The following is a 15,752-nucleotide window of genomic DNA, read 5'->3' as shown; positions in this document are numbered from 1 at the left end:
TCCCCCAAACACCCGCGGTCCCCACGGCGGGATCCTCCTCTTCCTTCTCGGGACGATTTCGCAGACGCCACAGATATTACGAGGAAATTTCTTCCCCTCCCAGTGACCCCAGAAGTTTTTTGGTGGTGTGGGGGTTGTTTTGTGTGTTTGTGTTTTTTTTAAACAAACAAACAAACAAACAAACAAAAACACAACAACCCAAAACTTCCAGCCCAGCCAGCTGAGGGAGGAACAGGGAGAATTGCTTACACTGTCTCCAGCTGCGGCATGCGAGGCTGCCAGCCCCTAGCAGCACACACAGTGGAAAAGCGACCGTCAGTGCCCTGGGCAGCCTAAAGGGAGACCCCGGCAGCCGTGCCGGCATCTCCAGGGAGGCGGAGGTCGATTATTGAGAGGACAAGCAGGAGAAAGGGTGTAGACAGCTGGTGTCTGGGAGTCCTTCGGCCTTTTCTTAATAGTCTGGTGGGATGCCACCCCTGAGAGAGCCTCCAGCAGCATCTCTCACAGGAGGGAGATGGGGGCACCTGCACTTGCAAATACAGCCTCTCCTTCCCACCAGGGACCTCAAGTACTGTCTTGAGGCACAAGAGAGCATGGGGCACTGGGAGAGCTGGCAGGGCTGGAACAGTCAGATACAGTCATCTGTCAAAACTGGAGATGCACTGTAAAGCAAGGAAGTGTGTGGGAGACACCTGGATGTCTGAAAGTGCCTAGAAGCTGCAGGGTTAAGATATACATGCTGAAGGTGAAGCGAATGACAGCACAGTGACGTGGGATTCATCATCTGGGATGGGCCTCTGCTTGAAGGCAGTGGCCTCCGGCACCGGCTTTCTGCTGCTGAGGGAGGCATTGGGTGAATTCCCGGGGTCATGCCATGGCCTGGGGCAGGAGAGACCCTTCCTGTTTGTATAATTTGGGGAGGTTGGAGGTCGTTGCACTCACACTATGAATTATCAAATATAAGCCAGTTTCTGCCGGTGTGACATCTGTGGTTCAGGAGGTCAGGAATTCACACAGTAATGATCCTTGTGCTGTTCAACTGCTCAAAAAATCAGCAAAACCCAGAGACAAGATCACTGCTACGGTTATCAGCCAAAAAGTGGTGTTTGGAGAACATTGCAGCTGGATCAGCTTGGGGCAGTGCAAATAAGAATAGTGGTGGGGGGTGGGCAGGAGGGGCACAGAGGTGAAAGATGATTAATAGTTTTCTGTTAAGTGCATAATTAAGTGACTAAACCACACTCTTTGATACATAACATGTTGCTAGTAACTGCCAAAATCATTCAGGTGCCAGATGCCTTTACGGTAAACCAACTCCAAACTGACAAAGGCAATGATGTCCCAATCTCCCTATTCAAATATCTAATTGTATATTTTCTTGGTTTAACCTTTACATAACAAAACTGGTTCTAGTTCACTCCAAAGCACAGTTATATGTAACTAACGCAAATGACTGAGCCCCATTTCTCCAAACAGAAAAGCTCATGCTCGTTTACTGCAGTCTCGCGCCACAGCACCTGCAGACATTTCTTTAGAGAAATCTGTGTTTTTCAAAACAGGATGAGTGATGCTAAAGAACTTGGAGTGGATCCTGAGATGCTCAGCACTGATTCCTACCTAACTAACTTTATTGAGAACAGCCCGTATCTGTGATCCAAAACCGAACAAAGCAAACAACCTGAAGGCACACGCTTTTCGAGGAGAGCTGTGTACCCCTGCCCGGAACAAAGCGTGCAGCAGCGGCCCACTTGCTTCACCTTGGATCACCACGAAAAACATTTTCACATCACTGTCAGGCTAGACATCTCTCCTGAGTGCCCCATATTAGCTGTTCAGAGTATTCAGTGTGGCTTCACAGGAAAGGAATTGTTGTGAACCTTTATACTGTAGGAAGACCTCCACACAGCTCCTTTTGTTCAGGGCAGGCTTTTGTAATCCTTCCTCTTGTTCCAGTACATGGTGGTCTTCCCAGTTCTTCCGTGTAAGAACAAAGCAAGAAAATAAAATGCCTTCTCTTCTGACAGTTGCTGTGGTAACCCAAAAGAACCACATATCCTAAGGAAGTGAAACTTCTGGGAAGAGAACTGTGAGAGTAACCCCCCACTTTTTTTTTAAAGATGTCAGCCTTGTGTTGCTTCTAACTATTTAGGCAGGGGAAGTGCTTGACATTTTCTGATTCCTGCTGGTATTTTCTGCCGCCTTTGCAATAGAATTATGTTTGCCATTGTTGACCTGCCCACAAACTGCACGTCACTCAATAGACCTCTAAGGCTCTCAGCACCTTGTCAGAGCCCCAGCTTCAGCTGGATTCTGCAAGGTCTTGGTTGGGAGTCCTCAGCTTCTGCTGGGCTAAGGCTGGCATGCACCATCCTGTAGGCTTGGGTGTTAAATGTTTGGTTCTATTTTGCTCTTTCAGTCTGACTGGTGCCACACTTCCAACTTAATTAAAATATTCAAAGCACGCAAAACCCTATGTGCCTGTTACTGCCTGCTCATGGAAAATGAGCCTATGCTGAAAACTCTACATCTAAAGGGCTTGAAGCTGACATTCTGATGCCAGATCCTGCAGTTTAGGAGTACTCCTATGCCTAATGCTGAACATGCAGGATCAGTTCATTATTGCCCTATGAGTATGAGCCTGTTACAGAAAAAGCAATCTTAATCCAGTAAGTACAGAAGTACAACATCCCCTTTTTGGAGTGAAAAGTAAAAATGTGGCACAGCTTAAAATCCTGCCACTGAGCACTTCTGGTATGGCCACTCATAGCCTGTGGGCGAATCAGTAGCCCACCGCAATTTAATCTTGTTCTCAGCCTAGGTTGCAGGATGTATATATGTGCCCTCTCGCCACCTGGGTATGCTCCTGAGGATCCCTATTACAGTAGGGTAATGCCAGCCAGCCATTAAATTTGGGCACAACTGCTGTTCATGGAAGTTGGGTTAGTAACAGTCATCTGTTACTGTGTGGCTCCAGAAAGGTTTTGCCAGATAATGCTCGTGCACAGATAGTAAATGTTTGCATTAGACTAGTGGTGTGCCAAGGAGGATGGCAGGACTTGCAAGATTATGTGCAGCATGGAATGTAAAATGGATGTGTAGGAAGGACAGATAGTCCCAAAGGACACAGACATCTTCCAGATGGAAGTATCTTTTATTATCAGCACCTTTTATTGTTGCTCTATAAATTGTATCTGTCATGCAGTTTTAAAGTACATAGAAAGGGGGGTATCTGCATTCGACAAGTTTTTCACATGTACGCAGCATAGGCAGAGGCACTGCACAGCAACTGCTCTTCAGCAGAGAATGAGAAACATGTATTTGCCTTCCTTTAAAGAAAGGCTTTTATTGAAACACTTTTTATTCCTTCTTGTGTGACATGTAGGGTTACTATTTTCTGCATTTAAGTTTTGAGACAAAAGTAACTATTGGCAATTGCACCTTAGAGAATAAAGATGTTGGCTGAGTATGTATTTTATCCCCTTGCATTTTTGTGATCTTACTGTCTCATTGGAGTCATAAAATACTCCAGGAATGCATGCATTTTCTTGGCCACCTATTAGTTTTATTTCTACCTAACCATTTTCCAGTCTCGCATTTTACTTTCACAAACTGGTGATCAATTTAATTAATTTAAAATACATGCAGAGTACCTATCACATACTGTTAATCAGCTTGCTGAAAGGACCTCAGCCTTGTGATGGCTACTCTGGCCGAAAATTCACTATCAAGTCTTCAACTGAAGGAAATGCAACCAAAGTGACGCAGCAAAATTTCCTGAATTTGACAATAGGCCAGAGCCAAATCACAGAGTTTAAGAAGCCCAAGGACAGGTGACTCTGGCCTCTCGCACTTGCAATGTGAACCATGGCTAGAAACACAAATGAAGATGAATGAGTCTGTGTTTCTAACCTTGTGCTGCGTCATGACACCTGTCAGGCCTGTTATTTCTGGTTTCTTCATTTGTGTAGTAGAAATGACAGGGATACTTATCTCCTGTCATATACCAGCAGGCTATGAAGACTTCTGAAAACTATTTCCATACTATCTACACTTTCTCTATGTGTCCTACACTCTCCAGTCCACTGCAGCAGCTTCTCTTGTCTGTGCCAGTCATAGTCCCTAATAATTATAATCTCCTAGACTGCATCTGCATTTGGGAGGAACTTCTAAACAGCTGTGGAGATCTCTCACAGTTATTGTTTGAAAGTCATTTTAGGGCTCCCTTTTGCCATTTTGCCTTCAACTCCCTTAGCAGAGAGGCACAATGACTCACCCTTTTTCTGCTCGCATCCATGTACTATAAGCTTTGCAGGACAGGGAAGAGGCTTCTGTACTATATTCATAGTTAAAGTCCCCATTTTTGGCAGTAGGCTTTACAGTAAATAATAAGGAGTATCTGCTACAGCAAATAAGGGATATAGAAAATAGTTTTCATCTTAAGGAAAAAATACATTGTATCTTTTTGAGTGTGACCAGTGAAACTGGCAGGTTTCACTACTTCAGTTTAGATCATTAACCTTTGTAAAGGAAATGGATTATTGAAATAGAAACAGCCACTAACCAACCAACATGCATCCCCAGCTGAAACAGAGGTGAGAGGTGTTGCGGAGCCTCCCTGGGGCAGGCACATGGTTCTGATGGAAGAGCCAAGTTGGAGCTGTAGGACAGAGGCAGGATGTGATCTGAAGGAGTCTGGGTTTTCTGCACCACCGTGACTGCCAGGGTGCAGGAGCTGCCAGGTGATCTGGGCAAAAAACACAGTATTGTGGCATAAAGCAGGAAGAACCAGCCAGGTGTAGCAAGGAAAGGTATTTCCTTTAGCTGATACTGCCGCAAAACTCAAGTGTTGGAAAACGCTGATCTGAGGAAGGAGCCTGAATAGCTTTGGTGCATCACTCTGGAAAGGGTCTGAGAGGGGCAGGAGGGGGATAAATGCCTGTCCTGAGGGAAGAGGCTCTCTGCTTGTTCAAGTTTCTTTTGCTCGAGGAATCTGACTTTCGATATTCTTGTATATAAGCAAAAATTGCATCCATTAATAAGAGATTCAAAGACTGCAGCAAGCCACTTAACAAGTCAAAAAGCAGTCACAGCTTCCAAGCCTGGAGTCACCAAAGACCTCTTGCCAGGTGACTTTAAAAAATCATTCCTGCAGTGAAAACATGGACCACCGGCACTCCACACTGAAGGACAGATTCACGTTTCCAGCCTCAGCTAGCAGATTTGTTAAATGCGGGCCCAGAGCCCTTGCAAAGACACTCAGTTAGCTCATTCTTTGCTGTTGCCAGTGTGGTGCTGGAATAAACAAAATGCTCACCTATTTCTCACCTATACCAAAAGTAATTTGGAAAGCAAGAGGGATTGAAGCTTTATCCACTTACACAAACAGTGAAAGGAAGATAGATAACAACTTTTAAAAAGCAGCCCACGCCTCTGTGATACCTGCAAACAACGTGGAGTGGGTACTTTTTCTGTTCTCCCATGACATGCACCCTTCTGTTAAAAGGGTTTTTTTGAATGTGCAATCCAAAGGCAAAGCAGCTCCTCGTGTTTTAGTCTTTAGTTCATATGACAAGATCATCCCTTCTGAACACCTCTGGTGAGAGGGAGCCCTTGATTAGATGAGCCACTGACTGAAAAACATTCTTTCATGCTCCTGTGGGGCGGTTTGACTGCAAAAGGTTTGCATGCACAGCCAGAGCACTGCTGGGACTATGTATTACCACTTTGTTCTCCTCCTCTCTCCCCCAGGCTGATTCTGTGATGTACTGAGCCCTCCTGGAGCCAGTGCAAGTTTAAAAAGTGTTCTATATCCTTCCAGCTTTGGCTACCTCATAATATAGCCATTAATGTATGCACAGCCTATTTTTAGAATCTGTAATGTGTTTTGGGGGTAAAAAAACTGCTTGAAAGACCCCTTCTACTCCCTTAGAGTTGACATTGAATTTGATTTAATAGAAGAGCCTGAAATTCTTTCCATTAAAAAGTGTGCTATGAATGTTCAAAGAGCTGTAACTGCAGTTGAAAGCTAGGTATATTCCTGCCAAAGGGTAAACTAGCTTCATCTAATAGGAGAATATTTCTAGTGGAACAATTTACCATTTATAAGCCTTTTTCCTAGAGACAACATAGAAAGTTCATCTTCACTATGTTTTCAGCAGATCAAAATAAATTAATTATACCTGTAGGTTACTAAAATAATTTTTTTTTTAAAAGGCATAAAAATATGCAAGACAAAATTTATTTGCATTTTCAGACTCTTAGCCTAACCAACCAGTTGGGCAACAAAAGGTCCACAGTACTGGCCTTCAATATGGTTTGTAATGATCCCTTGTATGGTTTAAAGCTGCAAATTTGCACTGCGCATTGAAAGAGAAAGCCCTGAAGTATTCAAATAGAAGCATTATTATTCTGAGTCTGCAGAAGGGAAGTCAGAGCCACAGAGTAGAGAAGGCAGCTTGCAGAAAGAGGTTGTCCTAAAGGTTGAAATATTTGTGGCACCTGGCACAAGGACGTGTATACAACCATTAGAGAACACACTGTTTTGGAGAAGAAAAAAAATCACATTGCATATGTCCACTAGATCCATAAATGCACAACAGAACCATCTGCACATGCTAATAAATCCCTTTCCTTTCCTTTCCTTTCCTTTCCTTTCCTTTCCTTTCCTTTCCTTTCCTTTCCTTTCCTTTCCTTTCCTTTCCTTTCCTTTCCTTTCCTTTCCTTTCCTTTCCTTTCCTTTCCTTTCCTTTCCTTTCCTTTCCTCTCCTCTCCTCTCCTCTCCTCTCCTCTCCTCTCCTCTCCTCTCCTCTCCTCTCCTCTCCTCTCCTCTCCTCTCCTCTCCTCTCCTCTCCTCTCCTCTCCTCTCCTCTCCTCTCCTCTCCTCTCCTCTCCTCTCCTCTCCTCTCCTCTCCTCTCCTCTCCTCAGCTTCTCTAACGTTATTTTTTTTTCTCATTATTGTGAAGAAAAATCACCCAGTTCAAAAATGGTAGGCTGAGGATAATAACTTCAAGTTGGTAATCTTTTTCGCTACTGTTGCTAGTAATTGGAACTAATTTTTCCTTTGCTCTCCCTGCACTACCCCATGATAAGCAGCTGGCCTTGTTTTAGATGCTGAAAACTCTGGCTGTATCCTCCCTTAAAACATACAAGCAGTCCAGCTGGCCTACAGTAGACTACTCTTGCACTTAAAATTAAGGGCACACCAAGTGCTTAGCTTTGTGAAAGGCTCCTTTCAACATCTGCTCAAGGCAAGGAGAAGTGCTCAGTGAGAGAAACACATCAGGAAGTCACAGCAACAGGAATGCCGAATATGAAAGACATGCAGAATTGGACCCTGAGCCTGATGAACAAGTATTACTGAATAGCATTCACTCGCGTAGCAGCACCCATAAGATACAGCTCATCAGTGTTTGTTGCTTCAAATACTTCAAGTCAAAACAAGCGTGAGTGATTTGATGTGTCTACACGGCATAATTAGAGATGTAAACAATGACTGCCATTGCAGAAACTAGAGCAGTATGCTAACTAATTACCTGAGATATTTCAGTCTGGCTACATTCTGCATCATTAGTATAATTATGGGAATTAAATTCAAGCCCATCATACCTTTGGTAGTTCAGTTTGTGCACAACCACCTCATCGTCAATTTTTATGACGTTTCCTTGATCGCCAGGGTGGCCCATGCTCTTCCCCATTTTTCGTTATCTGAGCCACAAAGGAAAGACCCATTAACGAAAACAAGGTTAATTATTCTTTCATCAGAATGGCTTCAGAAGGGATTCCTTCTGAGAAACAGCAGAGTGGGGAGTCCATTCGTTCTGTTCCCTTCCTTCTTAAAGCATAAAGTAAAACCACACAATGAATGTCTCTATTTACATTTCAGAGTTCTTTTCATGCCTAATATGCCTGTGTGAATGTACCAAATACGAGTGAAGCGTGAATAATATGTGACTATGTTTCTTTTTTTTTTTCTATATTGCTCAGCACTCTATTTTTCTACCTCTTCCTAAGAGCAAGAAAGAAACCATTTCCCTGCCCCCTTCCTCTTTGTTTCTTTTTCTTCTTATTCAGGACAGGGCCTGTAGTGAATCTGTTAGGATTATTGTGCTATATTCATCAGTTCTACTTGGTGCAGCTCATGTGTGAATTGAGGCTCTTTTCTCTATGAGAAAAGATATTTCTCTTTATAATGTTCTAAGTCAATTACTGTGTTTGCCTTACGTATTTTTTCCCTTCCAGTCAGACATATGACAAGTATTTTCCCTAAAGCCCTTTTTATTATTTGTCATATTATAAGGACCAGAGTACCTTATATATAAATATGGTTTGGTTCATGTATACTTAGCATGCACTGAAAAAGGTCATGAAAGGTAACATAGAACCTTCTCCTTATAAATAAAGGATGAGATCTGATGGACAACACTTATCACTCTCAATATGAGTGGGTTAACAAAGAATCTCCAAAATGTTTTTGTTTGCATAGGACAAATAAGTTCAGTTACCTCAACCAACAGCTGACTGTCAACTCAACACACTGTGAAGCCTCAGAGGAACATGAAGAATGAAGAAAAAGACCTACAGTGGTTTTAGCACAGCTTGCTGGAAAAGCAGCCTCTACCCATGTTAAAAACCTTTGGGCTTGATTGCAAAGATGCTCCAAGCACAAAAATCCATTGGGTTTCAGCATTAATGATTTTTTTTTTTGCTTTATTTGGGAGAAAATGGGATGCAAAGCTATGTTCATGTTATGAGAAAGCAACTGAAATGCAAAGAAAATAGATCTTCACAAGACCACTACCATATATATATATATATATATATATATATATATATATAATTTATAATTTTTTGCTTTTTCATAGCATTTGTGATCAAAAACCCATGCTGCTGCTTGTGCAGTGAACCTTCTGAATAAAAAGATCTGGAATTAAAAGCACAGTTAACATTATAAGGATACTGTTTGCTCACAGGGTCCCAAATGCAAAGCAAGAGATTTCTAATATTTCAGCTTGCAGGACTGGATGGGAATAGATGGGGAAGAGTCTTTGTGAGGGCTGAAGACAATGGAAGATGCCTTGTCCCTCAGCCTGAAAGATATTCCCCATAAGAACTGGAAGTTTTTCTGTGTCTGAACATTTTGGAATGATGTAACTACACAAACATATCTTAATCAGTGCAAATCACTAGGAGCTCTGAGTGCTCCCATGTACAACTATGTGTCACCACAATTAAACACAGATGCCAATTAAGCCCATGTAGAATTCAGCACAGAATTGGAGCTGCATAGCAAATGCTTCAATGGGACCAGGATTTCAGTTTTCTTTTCTAGAGAAGACAGGGGCATCTGCATGGATGAAAAAGAGGTGGGGAATCTTGAGAAGACCTACAGGGAATAAGAAAACCAACAGCGTAAAACTTCAAAAACACAGCAGCTTTCTTGTCTTTTTAACTGCACAGAAAAATCAATGTTAGGGCCCTATGTCTTCCTGTCCTGAAAGAAAACAAGAAACACAAAGGCAAAAGAGCATAAATATCAGCCATCTGCTGGGGGGGAGCTGCCAGTTGCATCGTTTCCAAGAGGTGACGGACAGATGCAAACCTGTCCTTCTGGCAGGTGGGGCAGCAACAAGCTTTCGTTCCTGACTTGTCTCAGCTCACAAATGCCACTTTCTTTTGAGCAAGATGTTGAGCAACTTCTCTCTTCAGAGTGGTTTGATTCCACCACATGCCAGAAAAAAACCTCTGTCTCCAAAGTAGTTAAGAATATAACTACTTTTTATATAGCCAGCCCCTTGTGCAGCAGATGAGTAGAACAAGGGAAACTCTACTTCCTCTTCTCCACAGTTTTCATTTTTAAAAAGCGAAGGAGAGAGATTCAACTGCCCCCTCATCATTCCCCAGCCTCCCACCAAAAAGCTCTGGACCTAAATCCCAGGAAGCTTCTCACTCCTCTCTGAGGCAGGGAGAGCAAAAGCTGGCTGCAATCAATGGTGCTGCAGCAGAGACTTGTTAAAATCCATGTTTGCATTGCTATCCTCTCCTGAGAAGTGCCAGTACATAATAGCAGCACATAACCATGACAGCAGAAAAGTATCAGTAATCATAAGTGCTGAAAATCACCAACTAATTTATCTTTTAGTTTCTCTGATGACTGCTAGCAAGAATTATCTCCCTTTAAAAAGAAAAACAAATGAATGGAATAAAAAGGTCTACAAAGATATTTACTACAGTACAACCCAAAACCATGGCACAGTGTGGTTTAAAACAGAAGAGCTCATTTTTCCTCAATGCCATAATTTTTCATCTTGATTTCAGTTCCAAGGATTGGTGATGCCGTAACACCTGAGCTCATGAAACAGGGTGGCCCTAAAGTCATTATTCTTCATATCTTCATATCCTTCATATCCTTCTCACTGCTATATCACAACCTTCAAAACTGATATGCAATTTCTTACAGTAGAGGCCCAAAAGCTATTTATATCATAGAAGTTTTCCAGAGCCATATTTGTTACTCAGGTGGGTTGGCCTAATTTTCCCAGAAAAAGCAACTCTTTTTTTCCTGCTAGAGAAATGACAGAGTTAGTCAGAATGGAAGACATCCTAAGGAGCTAGCCCTTCACGTGGTTGCCACTACCAGACAAGAGACCCCAGCACATGACTGAGGGAAATAAATATCAAAATAAATAACAGGCTACGTCTTTCTATGAAGTTGCTATTGTCTCCAGCCTATTTCCCACCATTGTCAGAGTAAAACTATTGAAAATACATAATGCTTTTCAGGTTGCTTCAATACCCATGATAAGATCTCTCCTGTAAATGTCTTCCTCTTCAAATCCTGCTCCAATTTTCTCTGATAGCAGAAGACATTAAAAAAAAAGAAAAGTAGTAGATTTGAGGCTGACTTGTTTGAGAAGGTGAAGTGTCATCTTTTATTTTTCTCTCACATTACTGACACTCAGCTGAGTCTCCCATTCAGCACTAGAAACATTCAAGGTATCAGCTGTTCCCACTGATTCAGAAACTTGAAAAATGAGTTCTGAAAACAGAGAACGGGACAGGAGCCCCAAATCCCATTTGTCTGGCTTTAAGGCATAACTGCACATTCAATCAGTCCTTTTTTCTGCTAGAAAGCAAGAAGCATAGATGTGGTTGTGTAACCATCAGCATGTTACTCGGGGAGATCCAGTCAGACCACAGTGCATCAGATAATTTAAGAAGCCAAGCAGAGCACAACGTCCTCTGTGCTGTTGAGAACTGGGAGGTTTGATGATCAAACTCTCTCAAAACCAGACTGCTTACTAGAGGCATCTCTGCATATGAATGTCTGGTGCCTACCCACAGGCGGTCAAGCTTGACCAAGTCACACAGCCTAAAAATGTCAAGATCACCAAGGAAATTCTGTGAAAAAAAGGAATAAAACCCTCATTGTCCTATCATTACAAGGCTTGCTTTCTTCCTTTGTTAAAGTAATTCATTTTGTACAGATTTAACAAGCTAAATCTTAAAGTCCTTCCTAAAACAGATTTGGACCCAAGCTGACCTGCATAGTGGCTGGCATAACTGAGGTCGGTATTCAGACTTTCATTCTTCTTTATTCCCCTACAGGAAACCTCCCCCCACTTCAAATGAAAGTGTAGATGCCAGTTACAGAATTGAGTTTATCTATACGTCAGTTAATAGAAGGGGTCTTTTTCCAGTATTTTTTGCCTTATAAATAGCAACATGGTATTTCTGAAAAGAAACAGTGGTTGTGACAGCTAATGACCATAGAAGCAACAGTTTGCTTTTGTTTCTCTAATAGGATTCAAGAAGCACAGTGTGCAATAGAAACCCCTGTTGTGCATCTCAGTTTCACACAGTGATCATTACTTGCTCACACGTGTTCAACAGAAGTGTCATCACCACCTTTCTGTTTCCAAGGAGAGGAAAGACTGCTGCAAGGAATTCATCACAGTTATTAGGCCACAGGTTTCTTGTGCTCAGAAAAGGTCACAGAGCTCTTACCTCCTTAAAGAAATGGTCTTCAGAAAGCTCAAGGGCTTGTTTCTGTGCCAGGGAGGGATACTCTGATACTCTCAGCAGCAGCGCTGCTGAGAACGACCTGGGGGTGGTGGTGAGCAGTAACTTGGGCACCAACCACAGCGTGCCTGGCAGCCAGGAAGGCCACCCGTATCCCAGGCTGTGCCAACAGTGTCATGGGTAGCAGATTGAGGGCACTCAAGATTTGTCACTCTTGAGACTTTGCCTAGAATGCAGCATCCACTTCTGGCCCCCAAGGCGAGAACAAGAACTGTCATGTAGGACAAGTCCAGGGGAGGTCCAGGGGCTGGTACACAGGTCTGTGAGGAGAGGCTGAGGGACCAGGGCTTCTTCAGCCTCAAGAAGAGATGACTGCAGGGACCTGACAGCAGACATCCAGCTGCTTTGAGAAAAGATAAGGAGGGAGGTACACAGTGGAGAGACAATGGCCACAAATTCAAACAGAGGTAGAAGAGGGACAGTCAGGCAGTAGCTCAGGTTACCCAGAGACATTGTGCAACCTCCATCCTTGGAGGATTTCAGGACCAGACTGGATAAAGCCCTGAGCAACGTGGTCTGATCTCCTCACTAATCCTGCTCTGGGCAGGAGGTTGGGCTTGAGTCCCCCTGAGGTCCCTTCTAACCTAAATGGTTTTATAAAAAATGACAAAGCAATAAAAGTTGCAAGATATTTATGCAAAAAAAAAAAAAAAAAAGAAAAAAAATCACCCCTTGTCCCAGTAGAACTGCAAAATTTTAGAAAACAGGATTTTTCAGATGCAAAGTACAAAACCAAAACCAAACACCTCCCCACTTCCTCAACAACACGTAATATTGAGCCACCATACTGAAATTTACTCCACATAACATTATCTGACACTTAGACTTTGTTCTGACTGGTCAATTCAGAGATGAATGCATTTGGGATTTGGATAAAAGAAATCCTTTCTTCTGGCAGGTATTTATAGCAAAGCAAATAAGGGAGTGTATTATTAAAGCTTAACTGCTGTTGAAGCTTTTGAAATAGGACTTTTGCCTGTTTCTTCCAAGAAAATCCCTGTTCCCCTGCTCTACAGACATAAAACCAGACTAAATCCACTGGTGTCATCCAGGGAGATTTTTATCCTGCTTACACTGGCCTGAGTCTGAACTGCTCCCCAAGAAAGAAATCCCTCCTGATCTACAGCATGGGGACTGAGAAATGCACACTCCGCTGAATCTCAGCATTTATGATTGTACAGAGGAAAAATCAATCAAGCTAGGTATTGCTTAAGAAGAATGAAAAGGCACCAAAAGAAAGCAGTTGGTATATATCTTTCTCTGTTTGCACAGGTAGGAAGCTGCATAACACTCCCAGCTCCTACATTTACATGCCACCTAAGTTGGCCAAAGGGGCCTGCAGGACCTGAGCAGGAAAGGCTGCCCCCCCACCATCTGCACCAGGACTTCTAAAGTCCTCTCAGCTGTACAGGGATAGGCATGAAATATCCAGAGTTGTTATTGTACATCCCACTAAAGGGCCAGACAGAGTACCACCTTCTCACAGAAATGAAAGGAGCTGGAAACCACTTGCAGCTCATACTGCTGCATTAGTTCTTTTAACATCGAAAACCGTGGGACTGGCTTAATTCTTCATAATGACGTAGATTGGCGATGACCAACTTGAGAAAGATGTACAGGATCAGTTTCCACATGAAGAAGAATTATTAACTAGATCCTAGGTGTATTATAGGTTTTTGATCTGGAAAGACCATCTATATGGCAACTTAAAGGGTGAAGAGTAAGCTCTGTGTTGAAAATATACTTCATTCTATGCCTCAAAATGCTACATTCTGTTTTCAAATTAACTCCCATTCCTGCTTGGGTAATACAAACTTAAATACTCCTTCATATACATCTGGTTTTTAATAAGCATTCCAGATTGAACTCCCTCCACCCTGAAAGAAAAATGCTTTTGGGAATTTATAGGAGGACTAGAGCTTTAACAACAACATGCAAAATAAAATATTAAAATCATATAATGCCTTTTCAGAAACCAGCTTTTCAAAAAGTGGCATTTTCTTTGGAAGTTCTGTGGTAGAAAGCCCTGCCCATGAATCTTCTCTGCTTTGAAGTTCTAGCACTTTCGCAAAATAGGAAAAGATGGATCTGGAGCATAGGGACTGTAATTATACCCCATCATTCAAAATAAGGGGGAATAAAAAGCACATGCTTCTTTGAGTCTTAAAGCTGTAATGGTCATGACCATAAAGGAGACAGTAAAGCCTCAGGAAAAAAATTCCACTTTTGCTGAAGTTGACAAGGGCTCTACCATAAGATTTCACCCTTAGGAGTTCACTCCAAAAGCCTGTACCTGGTCTTGTGCTGGTGTAGGTCTTGTTTTAAAGATGGACTGCAATGACTCCTACATTTCAAAGGGAAAAACCCTGGGTACAAAATTCTTCTTTTCCTCTGCCTCACACACACAAAAATTTCCACTCTAGGTAATATATTTAGAAGCCTGTAATTACAAGTATTTTCTTGCAAAACACAAGGGATAATTGAACTTTCTTCTTCAAAGCAAATATGATATAATTCACTATAACCAAAGTAACAAATTTTGTTATGACTGCATTTTTTGTCAGGAGGAAGCTGCGTGTTTCCGACATACCCCTCTACTCAGGGAAAGATGTCCCAGAAACCAATCAAGTGTTTATTAGATGAGGAAGAAGACAAATGGTCACAAAATAACATGTAAAACAAATATTAAAAATAGTATTTTTACATGGCACACACATGCTAGCAAATATAAGAAGGAACCGTTAGCACTCAGGGAGTTTAATTCTTCCATTTCTTGTGATTATTCCAGTGTGAATTTTTGGTGATCCTGCTAACAATCAGTGTCAGCAAGAAAAATAAAGAGCAATATTTTTAAAAGGGAAATCCCATTGCTTGGTTTTGCTTGTCTGCAAGAAATGTATTGCATGCAAAGGAAGACAAAGTAAGTTGAAAGAGAAGGCAACAGTTTCTCTTGTGGTGGGAAGCAGAAGGAAACCTTTGGTGTGTTTGCTGGCAAGCCCTTGCACACTGTCCTGAAGCATGATAATAGCAGCTCTTACCTGCATTTAGGAGCAGTTTCACCATCGCTACAATGATTCATGGTGGGGGAAAGCTTTGATAAACAGTGTCTCATTACAACATACTGTCATGCCTGTGCAGCAGCATGTGTCATGCTGTACAGGCAAGCACAGTGATACACTAAAGATCAATGATCCAGGTCAGACATGGTAAATATTTACCTCTTGGTTCAAAAGGAAGTGCATTTTAACAGCTATCTAGTCTTATCACATATATTTTATTAAGCATTCATACCTTGCTTGCAAATTATGTTTTGCATCATGCCCATGACCCTGTAAATCTGGTTGGATCAGATCATCTGCCACAGATTGTTACCAAAACCTGCCCAGAAGCCACACAGTTTTGTGAAAGCTGTTTTAGAAGTCTCTTAGGTCATTCCTTCTTATGTCTCATTACTTCTGGCATAGGACTACAGCTAGAACCCAAGAACACTTTTGGCAAATGCTGTATTGTTAATACAGTACGTTGCAGTTGGCAACCGTTTTGCACCAGGAAATATTACGTTGTTGTTATATTCTATTGTGCCTTGAGTACATCTCAGCAAGATACAACAAATGTTTCAATTTTAGATTTATTCCCAAAGACATTCTCCTTGGGTAGTTCTCAAGCCCCATAA

This window comes from Columba livia, chromosome 2 (genome assembly GCF_036013475.1).
Source record: "Columba livia isolate bColLiv1 breed racing homer chromosome 2, bColLiv1.pat.W.v2, whole genome shotgun sequence".
NCBI lineage: Eukaryota > Metazoa > Chordata > Aves > Columbiformes > Columbidae > Columba > Columba livia.
This window is presented reverse-complemented; position numbering follows the sequence as displayed.